This window comes from Triticum aestivum, chromosome 6A (assembly GCF_018294505.1).
Source record: "Triticum aestivum cultivar Chinese Spring chromosome 6A, IWGSC CS RefSeq v2.1, whole genome shotgun sequence".
NCBI classification, from domain to species: Eukaryota; Viridiplantae; Streptophyta; class Magnoliopsida; order Poales; family Poaceae; genus Triticum; species Triticum aestivum.
The window spans coordinates 293,689,127-293,710,685 of NC_057809.1; the positions used below are offsets into that span (position 1 = coordinate 293,689,127).

General features: G+C 43.8%; 1 long non-coding RNA gene across 1 annotated transcript; it reads right to left on the reverse strand.

Moving 5' to 3' along the window:
• Positions 1-926: 926 nt before the first annotated feature.
• On the reverse strand, positions 927-2,602 carry LOC123130609 (uncharacterized). Its single transcript, XR_006463918.1, has 3 exons — positions 2,370-2,602; positions 2,045-2,293; positions 927-1,466 (listed from the first exon to the last, which is right to left on the reverse strand). It is a non-coding gene; the product is annotated as an uncharacterized lncRNA (long non-coding RNA).
• Between the last annotated feature and the right edge of the window lie 18,957 nt (positions 2,603-21,559).

Below are 21,559 nucleotides of genomic sequence, written 5' to 3' on the forward strand. Positions count from 1 at the left end.
CAAAGAGGCATTATTTTCATTCGAGGACGTGCTTTCCTCTTTGCCCCCTACTGTCACTATCATTTTGTAGGAGTTCGATGATGTCTTCCCACAAGACGTGCCACCGGGATTACCGCCTATTCGAGGGATTGAGCATCAAATTGACTTAGTTCCCGGTGCATCGCTACCCAACCATGCACCATACTGTACCAATCCAGAGGAGACGGAGGAGATTATGCGTAAAGTATAGGAGCGACTGGACAAAGGTTACATACGTGAATCTCTTAGTCCTTGTGTTGTTCCTATTATACTAGTGCCTAAAAAGGATGGTACGTCGCATATGTGTGTTGATTGTAGAGGCATTAATAATATTACTATTCGTTATCGTCATCCTATTCCTAGGCTAGATGATATGCTTGATGAATTGAGTGGCTCTACAATTTTCTCCAAAGTTGATTTGCGTAGTTGATACCATCAAATTCGTATGAAATTAGGAGATGTAACGACCCGAATTTGATAAGATTCGATGTCTCTGTGCTCACTGTGCTAGTCCCTGGATCGACTTGCTAGCACACACAGTACATATGAATATCAAATAATAAGTGCATCATTTACTATAACGTATGATCCAGAATTTATAAAATATTACAAACTGAGTAGCACATAGCTAACTTATTCAATAATAACAGCGGAAAGGTAGCATAATAAACGACGAGTCCATCAATGCCCACTAGAGAACATGTCGAGTGATGGCTCGCGACCCTACTGTATCTGACTGATCATCTGAAAATCCCGCAACATGATAAGTTGCAACCACAAAGGGTCAATACATTGAATGTATTGGCAAATCACACAAAATGATATATCAAACCTACATCCACAAAGCAATGTATGACAAACAAAACACACAAGTTAGTTTGGAGAAGAATGTCCTCACCTACCTCCACTACCTGAACTCACAACCGTCTCTAGTTTACTCGCCCAAGATAACCCAAAGATTCTAAATAAACATGACAAGAACTTCAGAAGTATGTCTCAAGTGCGCTCTGTCAGTGGCGCATTCTCTAGGAACAATAGAGCACTCTGCCAAGGACGCATTCACCTGATTTAAGTTCCAAAAACTAAACCTCGCCTCAAGTGCGCTCTGTCAATGGCGCATTCTCTAGGGGCAATAGAGCGCTCTGCCAGTGACGCATTCACCTGGTTAATAATCCCGAGCCTACGGCTATAAACACTCATCACTTTCATGGATCACTCGAGACATGCCCACGTCTACCATGGCAAGTTGATCACACCATCACAGAGCACAATCAAGACCAAACATGACAACACGGGGTACACATATCAGGCCAACACATATATCATAGCATAAAACCACACATGCATAGCAGAATATAAGATGAGCATAATCAAAAAGTGCAACTTGCCTTGAACGCTGTTGAAGTACTCTAACGCTCAATTCTGATCCGCTTCACACTCCGGACAATCTATACGATTAACGAAGGCACCGGTAAATAAACCGTACTCCCATAACACCACAATAAAGTAAACAGCAACAAATTCAAATAAAAACTTAAATAACAGAACTTATCAGTAGGTATATATCATCTACATGCTGGCAGAATCACAATGCAAAAAGAATCAACTGAATTGGATCAATGGTTTAAAAGATATGGCCTCCGGAAGTTTGAATTCAAATTTAAACAACTTCATATTTGAATAGTTCAACAATGTGAAATTTTGATTCTGCGGTATTCTTCTGGTCTCTACGAGTACACAGGAAAAAGAATCGATGAATTTGGAGTTCCGGATGTCAAGATAAACCTAAATGAAAATTTGATATGGAATCTGCAAAGAACAATTATGCCATAAAAGCGTTTCGGGAAGAACTGCCGTGGCTGCCGTGGACGTGCCACGTGTCGCATGATGATTGGCTGGAGGTTGTTTGCTGCTGTGGCTAACCGACGAACGTCCACTAAATAGTGCATACCGGTTTATAGAGAAAAAAACAGCACTGATCTAATCTAGACCGTCGGAGGGAGATCGGACGGATGGGATGACTCACCGGAGAGGAACAGAGTATGCCAGCCGGAATTGAACGAGACGGCGGCGGCACGGCTCGGATTTGAAACTGGCGTCGCTGGAGAGGCCTCCCGAGCTCGGGGAGAACAGGACGAGGCGAGGAGGGACACGTCGAACTCCAAAACGTCCTCTGGGACGACCGGGCCTTCTGCTAAAGTATGTGAGGTTCGGCTGGAGCGGCGACGGCGGTGTTCGTCGGGGCGGAGGTCGAAGCACTCGGGTGGGTGCTTCCCTGCGAGAACTAATAGGTGAGGGAGAGAGAAGAGACCATGGGTAAGAGAATAGGGGCAGAAGCAGAAGCTAGGAACCTTCTGTGGCGATGAAATCGAGTGGCGGAGGTGCTCCTGCGGTGGCGGACTCCGGCGAGATCCGGGCAAGGTGAAACAGGCACGGGAGAGAGGTATTTTGCCAAAAATCGGCAGAGGAGAGTAAGTGGACTATTTATACGGAGTGAAGACTGGACGAGGGACAGTAGATCGATCGGAAACGATGGGGATTTGGATCGGGAGGAGTCTCCAGGAAGAACACGGGCAGAGGAGAGAGATGACAAGCGGGCCATCCCTGTCAGCGGGAGAGAGAGAAGAAAAGAAAAACAAAACGTGAACTGCAGGGTGGGCTGTGGCTGTGCGGGAAATGGGCTGGCCTGCCTGTTGGGCTGCGCGCGCGGGCGAGGAAAAGGAGCTGGGCTGCAGCTGTGCTGCACGACGGCACTGTGCACGCGTGTGCGGTTTCTCTTTTTTTTAAACCTCTGCTACAGAAGTAATAATATAGCTAAACAAATCTAAAACAAATCAAAATAAAATTACCAGAACACATAGTAAGACATTAATGCTACTTTACAAAATAGTGAACATTTTTAAAACACAAATACACTAGAAAGAATATTTTGCAATACATGCATATAAAGAGTATGATAACAACTATAAAATAATTTTGAGTTACTACAACGCCAAAAATAATTTAGGTGGACACCAGAATATACTCTTAGCATTTTCTAATAGGGGAGAAGTCATATTATGCCCACTCCAAATATATTGCCTTGAGTTGAAAAACACTTTGAATATTCAGAAATTTTAAATAAGCATAGAAATCATGATGAAAAGAATGATCCTATTAACATTCCAAATTTTAAAAATTTGGGATGTTACAGGAGATGAATGGAAAACAGCATTTAAAACTAAGTTTGGTTTATATGAGTGGTTAGTCATGCCTTTTGGGTTAACTAATGAACCTAGTACTTTCATGAGACTAATAAATGAAGTTTTACGTGCTTTCATTGGACGATTTGTGGTAGTATATTTTGATGATATACTGATGTATAGCAGATCTTTGAAGGAACATTTGGAACATTTACGTGTTGTTTTTATTGCTCTACGTGATGCACGTTTGTTTGGTAACCATTGGAAGTGCACCTTCTTCACCGACCGAGTATCTTTTCTTGGCTATGTTGTTACTCCACAGGGAATTGAAGTAGATAAAGCCAAGATTGAAGCTATTGAGAGTTGGCCGCAGCCCAAAACGGTCACACAAGTAAGGAGTTTTCTTGGCCTCGCTGGATTCTATAAGCGTTTTGTGAGAGATTTCAGCAAACATTGCTGCACCTCTCAATGAGCTTACAAAGAAGGGTGTGCCTTTTGTTTGGGGTACCGCACAGTAAGAAGCCTTCACGGTATTGAAAGATAAGTTGACACATGCTCCTTTACTCCAACTTCCTGGTTTTAATAAGACTTTTGAGCTTGAATGTGATGCTAGTGGAATTGGATTAGGAGGTGTGTTATTACAAGATGGCAAACATGTTGCATACTTTTCTGACAAATTGAGTGAGCCTAGTCTGAATTATTCTACTTACGATAAAGAATTATATGCTCTTCTCAGACTTTAGAAACATGGCAACATTATTTATGGCCCAAAGAATTTGTTATACATTCTGATCATGAATCGTTGAAACATATTAAAAGTAAAGCTAAACTAAATCGTAGACATGCTAAATGGGTTGAATTCATTGAGACTTTCCCTTATGTCATTAAACACAAGAAGGGTAAAGAAAATGTTATTGCCGATGCATTGTCCCATCGCTATAGTATGCTTTCACAACTTGACTTCAAAATACTTGGTTTGGAGGCCATCAAAGATCAATATGTGCATGATGCTGATTTTAAAGATGTAATGCAGAATTGTAAAGATGGAAGAATGTGGAACAAGTTTGTCGTTAATGATGGATTTGTGTTCCGTGCTAACAAGCTATGCATTCCAGCTAGCTCCATTCGTCTTTTGTTGTTGTAGGAGGCGGATGGAGGAGGATTAATGGGACACTTTGGCATGAAGAAGACGGAGGACGTACTTGCTACACTTTTCTTTTGGCCAAAGATGAGACGGGATGTTGAGTGTTTTGTTGCTCGCTGCACTACAAGTCAAAAAGCTAAGTCACGACTCAATCCTTATGGTTTATATATGCCTTTGCCTGTACCTAGTGTTCCTTGGGAGGATATATCTATGGACTTTGTTTTAGGTTTACCTCAAACAAATAAGGGGATGGATAGCATATTTTTTGTCGTGGATAGATTCTCGAAAATGGCACATTTTGTACCATATCATAAAAGCGATGATGCTATTAATGTTGCTGATTTGTTCTTTCGTGAAATTATTCGCTTGCATGGTGTGCCAAATACTATTGTTTCATATCGTGATACTAAATTTCTTAGCCACTTTTAGAGATGTTTATGGGCTAACTTGGGGACTAAACTGCTTTTTAGTACTACTTGTCACCCCCAAACTGATGGACAAACTGAAGTAGTCAATAGAACTTTGTCTACTATGCTTAGGGCTGTTTTGAAGAATAATAAGAAAATGTGGGAAGAATGCTTCCCTCATATTGAATTTGCTTATAATAGTTCATTGCATTCTACTACTAAGATGTGCCCTTTTGAAATTGTGTATGGTTTCCTACCTCGTGCACCTATTGATTTATTGCCTCTTCCATCTTCGGAGAAGGTTAATTTTGGTGCTAAAGAACGTGCTGAATTGATTTTAAAAATGCATGAGTCAACTAAGGAAAACATTGAGCGTATGAATGCTAAATATAAACTTGTTGGAGATAAGGGTAGAAAACATGTTGTGTTTGCACCTGGAGAGCGTGTTTGGTTACATTTTCGTAAGGATAGATTTTCTAATTTTCGCAAATCAAAGCTAATGCCATGTGCTGATGGTCCTTTTAAGGTGTTAGAGAAAATAAATGATGATGCATATAAACTTGAGCTGCCTGCAGATTTTGGGGTTAGTCCCACTTTTAACATTGCAGATTTGAAGTCTTATTTGGGTGAGGAAGATGAGCTTCCGTCGAGGACGACTTCATTTCAAGAAGGGGAGGATGTTGAGGACATCAATACCATTGTTGCACCCACAGGCCCTACTGTTATACATATTGGACCAATTGCTAGAGCTCGCGCACGCCAATTAAATTACCACGTACTTTCGTTTCTCGGTAATGATTCTAATGTTCATGAGAATATGATGCTGCCTAAATTGGATACATTTGTTTTGCTTACAAAAGAAGGGCCTATCTTGGACAAGAAAGATGAACCTTGGAGCAAGTTCAAGCATGGAGATGATGGCGTGCGCAAGGGGAACAAGAACGGACTTACAAGTGATGATTCCAGGACTTTGAAGCCACCATAATGAGTGGATGAGGCCTTGTACGAAATATACAAAATGCCACTTCATAAGTTTCGTCCAGAGGCTATTCTAGCTGCTGCGTCACCTTATGTTTGGGCCAAGCCCATGTAATTTCGAAATACTTGATTATAGGCTGTTTTTAGAGTCCGTATGTGTGGGGAAACAAGAGTTAGGGTTGGTTTCGGACCCCTCCTCCAAGGGTCACAAAATCCTCCCCTCTCTCCTCCATATATACAGCCCTTAGGGCATCGTTTAGACTTTGGGTTTTGTTTAGATTAAAGTTCACCATAGCTGCAACTTCGCGTACTTTGTTTGTGTTCAACAACCAGACAAAGACATCACAGAACCCCACCATGATCAATAAAGCTTTCCTCTTATATTCACAATATCCAGATTGCAATCTTAGTTTCTTCCTTGTTCTTCGTTTGCCTGCAGGAAACAGACCTTCATGGTCAGGTAGATCGTGCTCTGGCGTGGTCAATAACCTCTCGGAGTTGGTTTAGCGATTGCTAAGGCGGCATCTTCTTCGCACGTTCGTAGTCGAATCATCAATGTCGACTTCCTCCAAAATGATAGCCACAATCTCATCGAAAGACGGGACACCTTTGCCTCTATCAAATTCTCCATGAACTTAATACACTAGATGCATGCTGGATAGCGGTCGATGTGTGGAGTAATAGTAGTAGATGCAGGCAGGAGTCGGTCTACTAATCTTGGACGTGATGCCTATATAATGATCATTGCCTGGATATCATCATAATTATTTAAGGTTCTATCAATTGCCCAACAGTAATTTGTTCACCCACCATTTGCTATTTTTCTTGAAAGAAGCCACTAGTGAAACCTATGGCCCACGGGTCTTCTTTCTCATTTATTTGCCTTTGCGATCTATTTTTATTTGCTTTTATTTTCAGATATACTAAACCAAAAACCCAAAAATACTTTGTTGCACTTTTATTTTATTTGCGATCTATTTATTCAATCTATTACAACTCTCTCCCGTCTTCGCACCAATTTCTAGCACCGTTACCCGAAAGGGATTGACAACCCCTTTAACACGTCGGGTTGCGAGGATTTGTTATCTGTGTGCAAGGGTTGTTTACATTGTGTTGCTGGGTTCTCCTACTGGTTCGATAACCTTGGTTTCATATTTGAGGGAAATACCTACCGCCATTGTGTTGCATCGTCCTTTCCTCTTTGGGGAAATACCGACGTAGCTTCAAGCGACATCAAAAGGGATTTCTAGCACTGTTGCCGAGGAGAATCAAGTCAAGATAGCCTCCTATCAACACGCCATTTCTGGCACCATTGCCGGGAAGGATATTCAACATATACCAGGTTCCTAATCACAAATCTCATTGCCTCGCAATTTACTTTATTTGCCATTTGCCTCCTGTTTTCCTCTCCCCCACTTCACTAAAATTTGTCGTTTTATTCGCCTCTCTTTTCCGTTCGTCGTTTTCTTGTCGGTTTTGTCTTTGTGTGCAACCTTGTTTGCCATTATTATCATTATGGAAAGTTCTTCCTCTATTGCTTGCACTCCCAAGAACGGGGTTCTCAACTTTAAACAAAGGGGAGGAGAAAATTTAAAAGATGCTTGGTATAGGATTTGCAATGCTCATAATAGATCTACTTGTAAGTAATCCACCGCTGTTCTTCTTCGTTGTTTTTATGTTGGCATCACCACTTGGTATAGATTCGTCCTTGATACGATTACCGATGCAAATTTCTTGATGTGTCCTTCTCTTGATGCCTTTAATGCTATGGGAAATTTAGTGGGCTCACCACCACTTATGATCAATGAAACAACTTTGACTCTTGAGCATGTTATGGAAAGACTAGATGCTATTGAAAAGAAAATGCTCAACGAAGATCATATGGAAATTATAGATAAAAAGATTCATAATTTTTCTACCAATACTGTGTCAAAAGTGGGAGATATTCTTAAGTTGTTAAAAGAGAAGGGTACCTTAATACATGAAAGAATAGAAGAAAGTCTGTCTCGGATTGATAAACTAGAAGAAATCTTTAGTAATCTAAGCATGGCTTTTGCTTCCGCTAAACCTATCGAGAAAACTCCCGTAAGGAGGGGTAGATCCAAGAATAAGGGTGCAACTTCTAGTAATAGTAATAATGGAGATCTTAAGATGATTAATGTTCACCCGGATTTTGTTGAAGTGATAAGAGATCCTTTTTGCAAGAATGAAATCTTTCAATTTATTCCTAGGAGTATTGTTATTGAAGATCTTTATGCTAAATCTCTGAAGGATTCTAAGTGTTTGATTGAAGAGTTGAGACAAAGATGACAAAACGTAGATCCTTGCTTTATGCCTAGCTAAGGGTGTAAAACTATGGCGCTTGTTGGGAGGCAACCCAATGAATAAATTTTATTTTTGCTTTTTGCTTTATGTTCTTAAGTGTTAGTACAATTATGCTACTGTTATGAGTGTGTGTTTTATGTTTTAATTAGTGTTTGTGCCAAGTAAAGCCTTTAGGATCTTCTTGGGTGATAGTTGTTTGATCTTGCTAAAAAATAGAAACTTTTATGATCACGAAATTAATTTCATTTTTTACCAGAGAGCGATAAAATACCCATTCCACTTGCAATAGTTCAATATACAAATTTCTCAAGTTGTCCTTATTTTTCATAATTTTTGGAGTTACAGAAGTATTCAAAATAGTCAGATTGCTACAGACTATTCTGTTTTGACATATTCTGTTTTCTTTGTGTTGTGTGCTTATTTTGATGGCTCTATGGTTTTCTTTGATGAGTTTTTTCCATAGAAAAGTTGGAATACAGTAGATATAATACAAAAAATATGAATTGGTTTGATATAGTACTTATAGTAGTGATTTATTATTCTTATACTAACGGATCTCACGAAGGTTTTGATGAGTTTTGTGTGATTGAAGTTTTCAAGTTTTGGGTTATCTTACGATGGATGAAGGAAGGATGGAAGAGCCTAAGCATGGGGATGCCCCGACATCCCAAGCTATTATCCAAAACTGAGCAACCAACTAAGCTTGGGGAATGCCCCCGAGTGGCATCCCCGCTTTCTTCCAACGATCATCGGTATTTTACTTGAAACTATATTTTTATTCATCACTTGATATGTGTTTTTCTTGGAGCATCTTGTATGATATGAGTCTTTGCTTGTTTTGTTTTATGTTTTACATCATCAATCCTTGCTGGACACACCTATTTGAGAGAGCCAAAATTATGTCATGACTTGTTAGAATTGCTCTCTATGCTTCACTTATTTTTTTTGAGCAATGGACTTGCTCTAGTGCTTCACTTATATCTTTTTGAGCATGGTGTGCTTTAGTATTTTTGAAGAAATGCTCTCTTTCTTCACTTAGATTTATTTGAGAGTTGGTAAAATTTTCAAGAAATTCTCTCTTGATTCACTTAAATTAATTTGAGAGAAAGAAAAATATATTATGCTCATGATCTTCACTTATATTTGTTGGAGTTTTTCAAAAACAATACATGAAAATTAGTCCCAAAGTGACAGATATCCAAGAAGGATATAATAAAAACTTTCATGAAGATCATTGGAGAAAATAAACTTGATTCTTAGTAATAGTTTTGAGATATGGTGATGTGATATGTGAGTTATGTTGGTGAGTAATAATGCTTTAGTAAGAATATTGGTGTTAAGGTTTGTGATTCCCTATGCAAGTACGAAAGTCAATAGTCATGCAATGAAAGTATATCCTACTTATGGTGCATTATTCGGATTTATTTATGCTTAATGCTTGCTTATGAGATTATATGTTTCTTAGTTGGTCGCTTCCCAATCTTTTGCTAGCCTTCATTTGCACTAAGTATGATCACTACTTGTGCATCAAAAAACCTTTAACCCAGTTTTGCCACATGAGTCCACTATATCTACCTATATGCGGTATTCTTTTGCCATTCTAAGAAAATTTGCATGTACCATCTCTAATTTTCAAAATAAACTTCTCTTTTGTGTGTTTGTTTCGCTCGTGGAGCGACGAGGGGTGGCTAATATTTTCCATGCTAGATGTGTTATTCTCAAGATGAGTGTTTATTCACTTGTCATTGCACGAGAGTAAGGCAAAGGTATTAGGGTTGCCCAGTCCGGAAATGAAAAAAACAAAATTGAATTTACTTTATGTTGTCAAATAATAAGTTCCTTGGAAAGTGTTGGTATGGAGGACACCCGTGGATACGGTTAGCCATGCAAAGTGAAAGTATGGTGGAAAAGGGAATAAACTTTATTTTCCGTTTGGGAACCGCCTATGATATATCTATGCGTGGAAAGTATTGGGAAATCTAAGTTGTTTTCATTGGTGGGATAGATACACCTCTCAAAAAAAATTATCCCTAAGTTTTTCGCTTTGCGCTCTGGCACCTCTACAAATCCCTACTTCCCTCTGCGAAGGGCCTTTCTTTTACTTTATGCAATTTTTATTTTGAGTCTCCATCTTCTCTTATAAAAGCACCAACTAAAGTATTGGGTGTAGCTAATATTCGAGTGCTTTGAACAACTAAAAGTCCAATTGTCCATGCTACAAAGAAAAGAATATGATATGACATGATAGGCAGCATTCCACATCAAAAATTCTGTTTTTATCACTTACCTAATCGAGGACGAGTAGGAGTTAAGCTTGGGATGATGATATGTCGCCAACTTATCTATAATTTTTGATTTTTCCATGCTGTTATATTATCAATCTTGGATGCTTTATAGTCATTTTATATCATTTTTTGGTACTAACCTATTGATATAGTGCCAAGTGCTAGTTCATGTTTTTTCGTGTTTTTTACATCACAGAAAATCAATATCAGACGGAGTCCAAATGCAACGAAACTTTACATAGAATTTTTATGGGATAAAAGGAACACAACGGGCCTTGGCTGCGCGTAGGGAGTGCCTCGGGTGGGCACAACCCACCAGGGTGCGCCAGGAGGCCCAGGCGTGCCCTAGTGGGTTATGCCCACCTCGGGTGCCCCCGGACCGCCTCTTTGCTCTATAAATACCCCAAAAATCCCAGAACCCTAGGGGAGTCGACGAAATATTCATCCAACTGTCGTAGAGTCTAGAACTACCAGATCCAATCTAGACACCATCTCGGATGGGGTTCACCACCTCCATTGGTGCCTCCCCAATGATGTGTAGTAGTTCTTTGTAGACCTTCAGGTCCGTAGTTAGTAGCTAGATGGCTTCATCTCTCTCTCTTGATTCTCAATACAATGGTCTCTTGGAGATCCATATGATGTAAATCTTTTGCGGTGTGTTTGTTGGGATCTGATGAACTTTGAGTTTATGATCATATCTATCTTTTTATATCCATGAAAGTTATTTGAGTTTCTTTGATCTCTTATATGCATGATAATGGATTGCTTGGGACTTGATTGCTTTCTTTGCCTCAAACTTGATATCTAACGGAAGGAGTTCAGTCGCCCACTTCTCCACTCGACCAGTTGCATCTCTGTTGTTCAGAATTTATGATAATGGAGCATCACTAACAACTGAAACTGAGTGATCTGAGAAGTAATGTGCAACTGTCTTTGTCGTCATATAAATTCCATAAACCAACTTCTGATAATGAGGATATCTCTGCTTGGACGGGGTTAAGACTTCAGAAATATAATACATTGGGCGCTGAACTTTGAAGGCTTTGCCTTCTTCTTCCTGCTCGACCGTGAGCACTGTACCAACAACTTGTCAAGTGGCTGCGAAATGAAGCAGTAAAGGCTCTATGCTGATTGGAGTAGCAAGCACCGGCTGGGTGGAAAGCAGGGTTTTGAGCTCTACAAACGCTACGTCCGCTTCACGAGTCCACTCAAACTTGTCAGACTTCTTCATCAGTCGGTAAAGAAGCTCAATGCGGCCAGGCAACCAGTAAGCTTCTGGACATCATGCACACGCACAGGGCATTTCATTCGGAAAATTGCACCAACTTTTTCTAGGTTTGCATCGATCCCTCATTTGGAAACGAGAAAACTGAGTAACTTTCCTCCTAGGACTCCGAATGTGCACTTTGATGGATTAAGCTTGATATCATACCTTCTCAGATTGGCAAAGGTTTCGGCGAGGTCAGCTAGTAGGTCGGAACATTTACGTGACTTAACCACGATGTCATCCATGTATGCTTCCACATTCCAACTGATTTGAGTCAGCAGACACTTCTGAAACATGCGCATGAATGTGGCACCAGCATTCTTGAGACCAAAGGGCATGGTAACATAGCAAAAGCACCCGAATGGGGTGATAAAAGCTGTTTTTATTTCATCAGGACCATACAGTCAGATTTGATGGTACCTAGAATAAGCGTCCAGAAAGGACAAACGCTCGCATCCCGCAGTCGAGTCAACAATTTGATCGGCGCGGGGCATAGGGAAATGATCTTTCAGGCAGGCCCGATTGATATGCTTGAAGTCGATGCACATGCGAAGTGAATAGTCCTTTTTGGGGACCATGACCACATTGGTGAGCCACTCAGAGTGGTATATCTCGTGGATGAACTCAGCTGCCAGAAGCTGAGTCACCTCCTCACCAATTGCTTTCCTCCTCTCCACGGTGGACCAACGGAGATGCTCTTTGACAGGTTTTGCTTTCGGGTCGACTGGCAAATGGTGCTCAGCCAGTCACCTGGGTACACCTGGCATGTTAGAAGGTTCCCATGCAAAGATGTCCCAGTTGTCACGGACGAACTGGATGAGCTCTTCTTCCTATTTGTTGTCGAGTGTTGTTGAGATATGAGTCGGAGCAGCATTAGGATCGGTTGGGTGAACATGAACTTGTTTCGTTTCACTGGATGACTGAAATGAAGATTCTAAAGCGGGATTCTTCGCATGCAGCGAATCACTCAGATCTGCGTTCTTCTGGTACTCTTGCATTTCCACTGCTGCCATCTGTTCATCGGCAATCTTTGAGCCTTTCTGGAAACATTCCTCCGCTCTCCACCGGTTACTAGTGATCGTAATCACACCTTTGGGCCCAGGCATCTTCAACTTGAGGTATACGTAACATGGTCGAGCCATGAAGCGAGTATACGCAAGCCTGCCCAAAATAGTGTGATAAGCACTGTGAAAATCCCCAACTTCAAATGTCAACTTTTTCTTCTGATAGTTCTTCGAATCGCCGAAAACCACGTCATGAATGATCTGGCCGAGTGAATCAGCTTTTTCCCAGGAATGACACTGTGGAAGTGCATATTGCTTTCACTAAGTTTGGACATCGGGATGCCCATCTCTCGGAGAGTCTCAGGATAAAGAATGTTCAAGCCACTGCCACCATCCATTAGGACCTTGGTCAATCGGGTGCCTCCGGTGACCGGGTCGACCACCAATGCTTGCCGCCATGGGGTAGCAACACGTGTCGGGTGATCTGACTGGTCAAATGTAACGGGAGTCTTTGACCACTTCAAATATGTTGGTGTTGCCGGAGCAACCATGTTCACTTCTCTGTTAATGACTTACAATCGACTTTTAATCTCAACATCAGCGAAAATCATCAAAGTGGCATTGATGTTGGGGAAACCATCATCTTCCTCTTTGTCCTCATCCTTATCAGACTCTTTCTCTTTCTCCTTGGACTGGCCCTCCCGGAATTGCTGGATAAGGAGTCGACACTGTCGAGTGGTATGCTTGGGGTAAATCAGGTTTCCCTCTTCATCCACTTTGGTGTGTATATGACGCGGCAGATCTAACACATCATTTCCTGCCGAATCCTTCACCTTTTTGGGGACCCATGGACCTTTAGGTTTTTCCTTGAATTTTCCCTGAGTCATTGCTGCGGCTTCACTAGGAGCGGCGGGTTCGGCCTTGCCCTTCTGTTTTCGACTAGAATTACCTCCTTTGGCATCTTGGGCGACTGGTTTGCTCTTGCCACTGCGGAGTTGGTCTTCTTCTTCACCGTTAGCGTACCGAGTGGCTATTTCCATCATTCGGGTTAGAGTCATATCTCCTGCCCGACCGAATTTCAGGTTCAGCTCTCAGTACTAAACGCCCTCCTTGAAGGCGCAAACTGCTTGGTGTGGCAACAAGTTTTCCACTGTGTGATGCAAAGTGGTCCACCTCTGGATATAATCTCTCAACATCTCATTCGGCTTCTGAACACAATGCTGCAACTCTGTCAGCCCTGTAGGCCACTTGCAAGTGCCTTCAAATGTTCTAACAAACACTCGGTCCAACTCTTCCAAGCTAAATATGCTGCCAGGAGCCAACTGATTTAACCAAGCTCTGGTTGACCCTTCCAACATCAAAGGAAGGTGCTTCATGGCTACTTCATCATTACCGCCGCCAATCTGCACAGCCACTTGGTAATCCTCTAGCCAAGTGTTAGGTTGGGATTCACCAGTAAACTTACTTACCCCAGTCGCCAATCTAAAGTTGGGAGGGATTTCTGCGGCTTTGATGGCACTGCTGAAACACTCAGGTCCTGATACATGCACTCAACTGCTCGTTGGTCGATCTCTGTCTTGTCCTTCCCTATGAGCTCTATTCCGGTCGACCAATCCTTGTACCAAAATTGATCTTGCATCAAACCCAGGTTCTCTGGGGTCGACTAGATGTCTTTGCTCGTCACCATACAGATGTCTATCATCGGGTCACCGGGGTGCATACGACCCGCCCCTCGGAGGGGGCGTGGACACTCGACAACGGTCCCCATGGCCGAACCATTGATCATTTTGCTCGTAATTCCGACCCATGTACTGCTCTTGACGGTGTTTCGGCCCTCACGTCGCGGAGGCGATCTTGGGCTATGAGCCGAGTGGATAGTGTCCGCAACCACATATCTGCTAGGTATCCTGTTGCGCGACTGGGAAACTGTTGTGTTCTGCTCTCCCGCTGCACAGAGCAGCGCTCGAATCTGCATCAAACCTTTTCCAGCCTATGACTGGAATGGCTAGATTGACTCTGCTATGCGGGCTGCAGCAGTAAGATTCTGAATTAGGGTATGGTATATCTGAAGCTCGGGTGGAAACAATTGTCGCTGTCTGGATTCTGGGACCAACCATCGAGCGCTATCGTCGAGTGAACGCTGGAGATTCTCTAGTCGCGTGCGCTCAGCCAAAGTGCCCAGGCGCACAGTCTCTAAGGCCCGAGCCTTGGAGGTTTCCCTAACGATGGGAGTGTGGAATGCCTCTGTATTGCGATGATGCAGCTCCTCTCGCTGCCGCGAAGTAAGGGCTTGAGGACGATATTCCTCGTGAACATGTGACGGATCACTGCCGCCATCGCCGCCGTCGCCGTGCTGGAAACCAGGTGGGGTGCGCGGTGTGTCGACCATCAGGACTTCTGTCGCAGAGTCGCTGCTGTAACACTCGGACACGGTCTCAACGGAGCCAGTCGAACAGCTCGTAGAGAGATTCGCCGGGCTCGATTGCCGTGACTTGAGGGGTGGCCGACCGGCGAGCCACCGCATGCTTGATCCACCGCTAAGCCGCGATCGACCGGATCGCTTGCGGCATCGAGCAGCAAAGATCGAAGACGTTGCGGCACCGAACGATACTGGGTTGACGGTGTGATAGCCTGGATTTTTGCCTTCTCTCTTTTTTCGGACTTGTCTTCTCTCTTTTTCCGGACGTGGTTTTTGCCCTGACTTGATTTGGGTTTTGGATCATTTCAAATGGACTTGTCACTTGGGAATATCCTTGGCTTTCACCCAAGTGACCTATCTAGCTTATTCCTCTAATAAATCCACAAAACAATCAAGTGAATATTTTTAATAAAAGAAAAATATTCATTTTTCTCTCTGAAATTCAATTCGGAAACTTTTGATCCAAAGCAACCCCCATTTTTCTTGCCTAGAAAAATCTGAAATAATTCCTGAATATTCTTAGAACCTTGGCAGACCTTCCCATGCAAAAATATTGCATCACTTTTTGTAATATTTTTGCTGTAAAAATCATTTCTCTTCTGGCCCAAAATTCTAGTTTGTACAGCAAGTACATTTTTCCTTGAGCTTTTGGCCTTGATCTTTCTTGAGCTTAAACACCCTCCTAAGAAACCCTAAACCCTAGGAGATCAGCCCTAATGGCCTTCTAGAAGGTGGCCAAACTTGGTGACCAAGTTTCTGGTCAAAACCTTGCCAGCTTAGTAGAGTCAAGTCTGGTCGGCCTGGGCATGAGCTATCCCCTCTCTTAGACTAAACACTGCATGGAAAAACGCGTAGACAAGGTTTGGCCGAGCCTGGGTGTCGTTTTGACCATGCCAGCTTGGTGACCGCGCGAGGACACGGCGCCTGGCAACGTCTCGAAGCGCTCTGGCTGGCGTTTTCCCCTTTGTTTCGTGCATGCTCGTTCCAGCGCTCGCTGATGCCTGCCGCGCCACGCCACCGGCCCCGACCCATCACCCTTGACCGCTCCATGGCGCTCGCCGACGCCGGAGCCGCCTCCGCAAGCACGGGCATGTCGTGGCCAAAATGCCACAGTGCGCGCGTGCGCTTGTCCACTTCCTCCACCGCTTCCTATGCTCGTCCACGAGCGTGGGCAAGCTCCTGCATTGATGCTGAGTGTTTGCCCCCTCGCCTTGGAGCATCTCGTCATCGTTCGCTATGTGTCTAGAGAGCTCCGGCGGCGACACGTCCCCCCTTGCTCCGGCTATATATAGCGACCCCGCCTTGAATCCTAGCCAAGCACCACTCCACACCATCTCCACAAACATGTAGACGAGCAGCAACTCGTTCAGGCAGGCCTCTGGCCGTCGCCCTGACCAGAGGACTCCGGCGATCCCTGCAGTCCAGCCGCCACTCTCAGGTGCCTCTCGAGCTCAAGCAACTACTTGGGCGGGGCCTTAGTGGTCTGTTGGTGCTGCCTGGACATCGCTGAGCCCTCGGAGCCATCCCTAGCCGTCGTCTTCAACCTCTCCGACGAAACCCGTTCACCACCGTAGCTTGCGAGCTCAACTACGAGCAGCTCCGTCCACCCCACGCCAAGCCACGGGTACGGACAGGTGCACCACGAGCCCCACTTCAATCCTATCCTTCTAGCCTAGCCCCAAACCCCCTCGTCGCCGGTGTGAGCTCCAGTGAAGCCCCGCCTCTCTCTGATCTCGTTATCCCCCTCTCCCTCCTAATGCGTGGGACCCACCTGTCGGTCTCACCACTCGTGCCCGAAGCGGTACGAGTGGAGGCGCCTTTCCCGTTTAGGTCTTCGACGTCACCCCACCCCCTAGTTTTCGGTTTAATTCAAATATTATTCAAAAAATTGACTAAACTTTGACCAGACACCACTTCTAAACCATAAGTCCAAATGATTTGATTCTTTTTGCATTGTCTTTGTTCCAGAAAGCTCTAGCAGCACACCAAAAGGTGGATTTTTTCTTGCTGCCTATAATTTCTGGTGATTTTCAGAATGTGTTTTGATAATTATTTTTGTGGTTCTAAATTCTTTTCAGAAGGAGAAGCTTGTCTTGAAGCAAACCAAGGGGGGTGTGATCCTCCGCTACACTAAGGCAAGCCACACCAGCATTTGGATGGTGTTATTTCAATATCTATGATTTTCTACTTGAATATGAGTTCTTATTTGCATTTAAAATTTGATAAATAAATTTGGTTAATTGCTAGTTACTTTACCCTGCTTGATATGCTTGTTTTAGCTACTGGTTGAATGCATGAACTTGTTTGGCTAAGTAGAGTAAAACTTTGCACTAGATATATGGCTATGGAAATTAATTATAGTTATTTTATTAAGTGATATTTTCAATTAAGAGATGAGCTAATAAAAATATTGTTTGATAAATAAAACAAGTTATAACCAGAGAAGTTTTGGTTCTTAGTATTGCAAGATGTTTATGAGTTTGATCCATGACAATGAGTTGTTTGCATTGCATGTCGAGTAGTTGCATGATTATGGTATTGTATCATGTTATTGATAAAAAAATTATCAAAGCTAAACTTGATTAAGTTCAACTTGAATATGGTGTTGATCACATCATGGTGCCATTGAATCGGGTTTTCAATTCAGTGCGACCACATTTACCTTATGGGAAGATCTTGATTCAGTCCTTTGTTGTGGCTCTCACCGGTGCCTCCCGCGAGGGAAGGTTATGGGCGTGCATACCCTGGCTTGGTAGGCAGACATAACCTTGTGTGCTCGTTTTTTTATGGTACCCTGTCCCCATTTGGGACCGTTTTTGCCACGATGGTGGTCGTTGGTGCCTTTGGTATACACGGGGCCACCCAAGACCTAGCCCTGAGAGGGAGTTGTTCGTGGTGTGTCATGAACTCTTGAGGTGTTCATGAGTGTTTGGTTTCAGGTGTGACCCCGGTGCAGTCACCGTTTGCTTACGAGGTAACCGTCTGGTAAGCGAGTCCATGTGAGTCGGTGCATGTTTCGTTTGCATTGCATCCGTAGTATTTCTTGCATTGAATTAATCAGATTAATTATCATGATATTGTCTGTCATCGTGATTATGTTTGTTGTGAGCTTGCAAGTACATTCAATGTACTGACGTGGCGTGTTATGCCAGATTTCAGGCAAGTCGGTTCGCATAGGAGCGCATCTCGTGTCTAGGCCATGTCCACGTCGGTGTCCCTGTGCTATGGAGTTCCACTTCATCGTTCTTCCGCTGCCGCGTAGTTCGTGTGATCGAGGCCCAGCCATGTTCATTAAATAATGCACATACTATTTAGCAGCACCATGTGTGCTGCTTGGCCTCGTGTAACGATGTAATTTCAGACTTATGTAACCCGCTAGCATCAATAAAGCGGTTATTTCTGTACCATGTTATTGTGTATTGCCAGAAGACTTGATCTCTGGGCTGGCAATGCGGGGTAAATCGGTTGCTCTGAGCCGGGGTGCCACAACGCTTGGTATCAGAGCCGCACTGATTGTAGGACACGCTAGACCGCTAGTGCGTTAGTGAAACGATAGATAGTTTCATTTGAGTGCCGGTAGTCATAGAAATTGGTTGTTGCATTGCATGCATGTTTATTTGTTGTTATTACTAACCGTATAGTTTGTGAGTGTAGATGGCACCAGTACCGATCTTGTACCATCCTGAGCTAGCTCCGTACACATCGTCGCGCCTGCTTCAGAACGTGTGGCGACGACTCTATCCAGAGGGTGCTGATCCAGAGTATCGGGTGTATCGCGAGCATCTGGACGGTGCATTGTATGAGTATTATGCTGAGGTCACTCTACACCATAGTTCCTCTTCCAGCGCTTGCACTCGTTCGACTAAGGGTGGTCTTGCTTCTATGCCATCTCAGTCGGTTTAGTTTGCTGCTATCGAGGCTCTTGTAGACTTGCGCTACAACGAGGTTCGCATGCACACCCACCCTGGTCTTTTATACTACCCATCTCTGCACTTGAATGGGCGTATCTGTTTTCCCTTCATTAATCCGGCGTGCGATCGTCCCACTAGCCACCTTTCTCTCTACATCACCGCTAGTTTCCTCCTGAACTATGAGTTAGCTCAGGAGCTTTCACGCGCTCGCACCGCTCTCGTGGCTGCTCGTTTGAGGAACCCTCTTCCCTCTATCATCTATACTACTCCAGTTCCTTCCGCCTCTGTTCCCCCGGTGACCTCGCAGGGTGCTGTTAACCCTCTGACAATGAACCCTCGTAGCGCTCCTGCTGCATGGTCTTCCCTTGTTGCTACTCCTGTCGCTCCTATGCTTAGATCCCATCCCCCGCCTACCCCTGAGGGAGAGCCCTCGAGGCAGTGCCAGCGCATCCCTCTTCCCCCAGAGGTCTCTACTATCAGTTCAAGATCTGGGTCCGGCTCCGGAGACGAGCCTGCAGCAGCACCATCCGAGCAGTAGATCGTTAGAGTATCGATGTAGTCATGAGCATGATGTACGACTGTAATCGCACTTGTCATGATGCATAGTTTCATGTACGAAGGTAGTAGACCTATTGTGATGTTTACTTTCATGTTGGGACTATGTATAATTATGTTGGACTCTTTTATTCGACCTGGTTTTCATTCGCTGCTTTCTTCCGGGATTTGTCATTGGCCTTTTCCCCCATTTTGGAATTTTCTCATCATGGTTGCTATGTATTGGGAAAACGAAAAATAGGATGACACATGGAGGCAGAAGCAGCCAAGCTTGTGAGGATGTCCCTCTTCGTCGCTCCGCAAGACAGGCATGACGTTCCCCTGAGCCATACTCGCCACCTCCGTCTCCACCGCCACATCCGCCTTCCACTGAGCAAATCATGCGAATGTTTGAAGAAAGAAGGAGCAACGATCTGCTGGAAATACTAAAAAGTGTACAAGTTACGATTGGGCAGAATGGAAACCAGAATGGCCATCACTCCAAGCTGTCAGATTTTCAGCGAACCAAGCCTCCCATTTTCAGCCACGCTATTGATCCGTTGGACGCCGATGACTGGCTAAGGACTATTGAGAGGAAGCTGGAGATTTCTCGCACTGAAGAAGGAGACAAGGTTCCCTTCGCAACGCATTATCTCGAAGGAGCTGCCGCTATATGGTGGGATAATGCCAAGACAATATGGCCTGCACATGAAGAAATTACTTGGACAAAATTCAAGGATCGGTTCCGCAAGTATCATATTCCCACCGGAGTCATGAAAATCAAGCAACGCGAATTCCTCGCTCTCACTCAAGGCAGCATGACCGTCAATGAGTATCTGAATAAATTAAAGCATTTGGCCTGCTATTCTTTCCATGATGTTACCACATAGAGCGGAAGATCAACCAGTTTCTTGGAGGCCTAAATCAGCATCTCAGGTGCATGCTCAGCATGTTTGATTTCCCGGACTTCCTGACTCTAGTAAACAAGGCCCTCATCGCAGAAAGGGAACACAAGCTCCTGCGCGACAACAAGCCAGTTGTTAACGAACACAAGCGCAAATTCGAGCCAAAGAAGGATATGCAACCAATGCAAAAGGCTCGTACTTGGCAACAGACTCAGGTGGAGTACAAACCCAACTGGCAGCAGAATGTCAACAAGACAACCACTCAAGTCAAGAATGTCATGACCAGCCCGGTGTGCGACGATTGTCAGCGCAACAATTCATGCTTCAGTTGTGGTCAAACCAGACACTACTCCAGACAGTGTCCCAAGAACAACAAATAAGCAGCTCCATTTATCCGCAAATCAATTACATGGAGCCGTATTCTGCCCCAGATAAGATCCAAGGACAAATTCATCACATCTCCGCAGACGAAGCCCAAGAGGACCCGGAAGTCATCATTGGTATGTTTCTCGTTAATGACATACCCGCTGTAATTTTATTTGACTCGGGGGCTTCCCACTCCTTTATTTCACGGAGTTTTGCTTCCCAAAATAATTTTCCTTACTTGATTTTTGGAAAGCACATGCTGGTACAATCCCCAGGATCCCTACTCAAAAGCAATCTCGTCTGCCGAAATTTGGAAATTGACATCAAGGGCGTCAAGTTTCCAACATCATTGATAATCATCGACTCCAACAAATTGGATGTCATTCTGGGCATGAATTGGTTAACTCAACATCAAGTCTGCATCAGCTGTGCGACCAAAGAAGTTACCCTGAAAAATATGGAAGGTCGCACCACAAGTTTTTATGCCCATAAGCGCATACCCACAAAAGATATGGTTTTCGTAGCCGTGGCAGAAGAGGTGGAATTAATTCCAGTGGTTAGTGAGTATCCAGACGTATTTCCTGAGGAATTACCAGGCATGCCACCAGACCAAGAATTGGAGTTTGCAATTGACTTGGTGCCTGGAACCACCCCGATACATAAGAAATATTATCGGATGCCTTCCTCGGAATTGGTGGAATTGAAGAAAAAATTGGATGAGATGATGCAGAAAGGATACATCCGTCCAAGCTCTTCACCATGGGGATCACCAGCAATCTCTGTGGACAAAAAGGATGGCAGTCTATGAATGTGC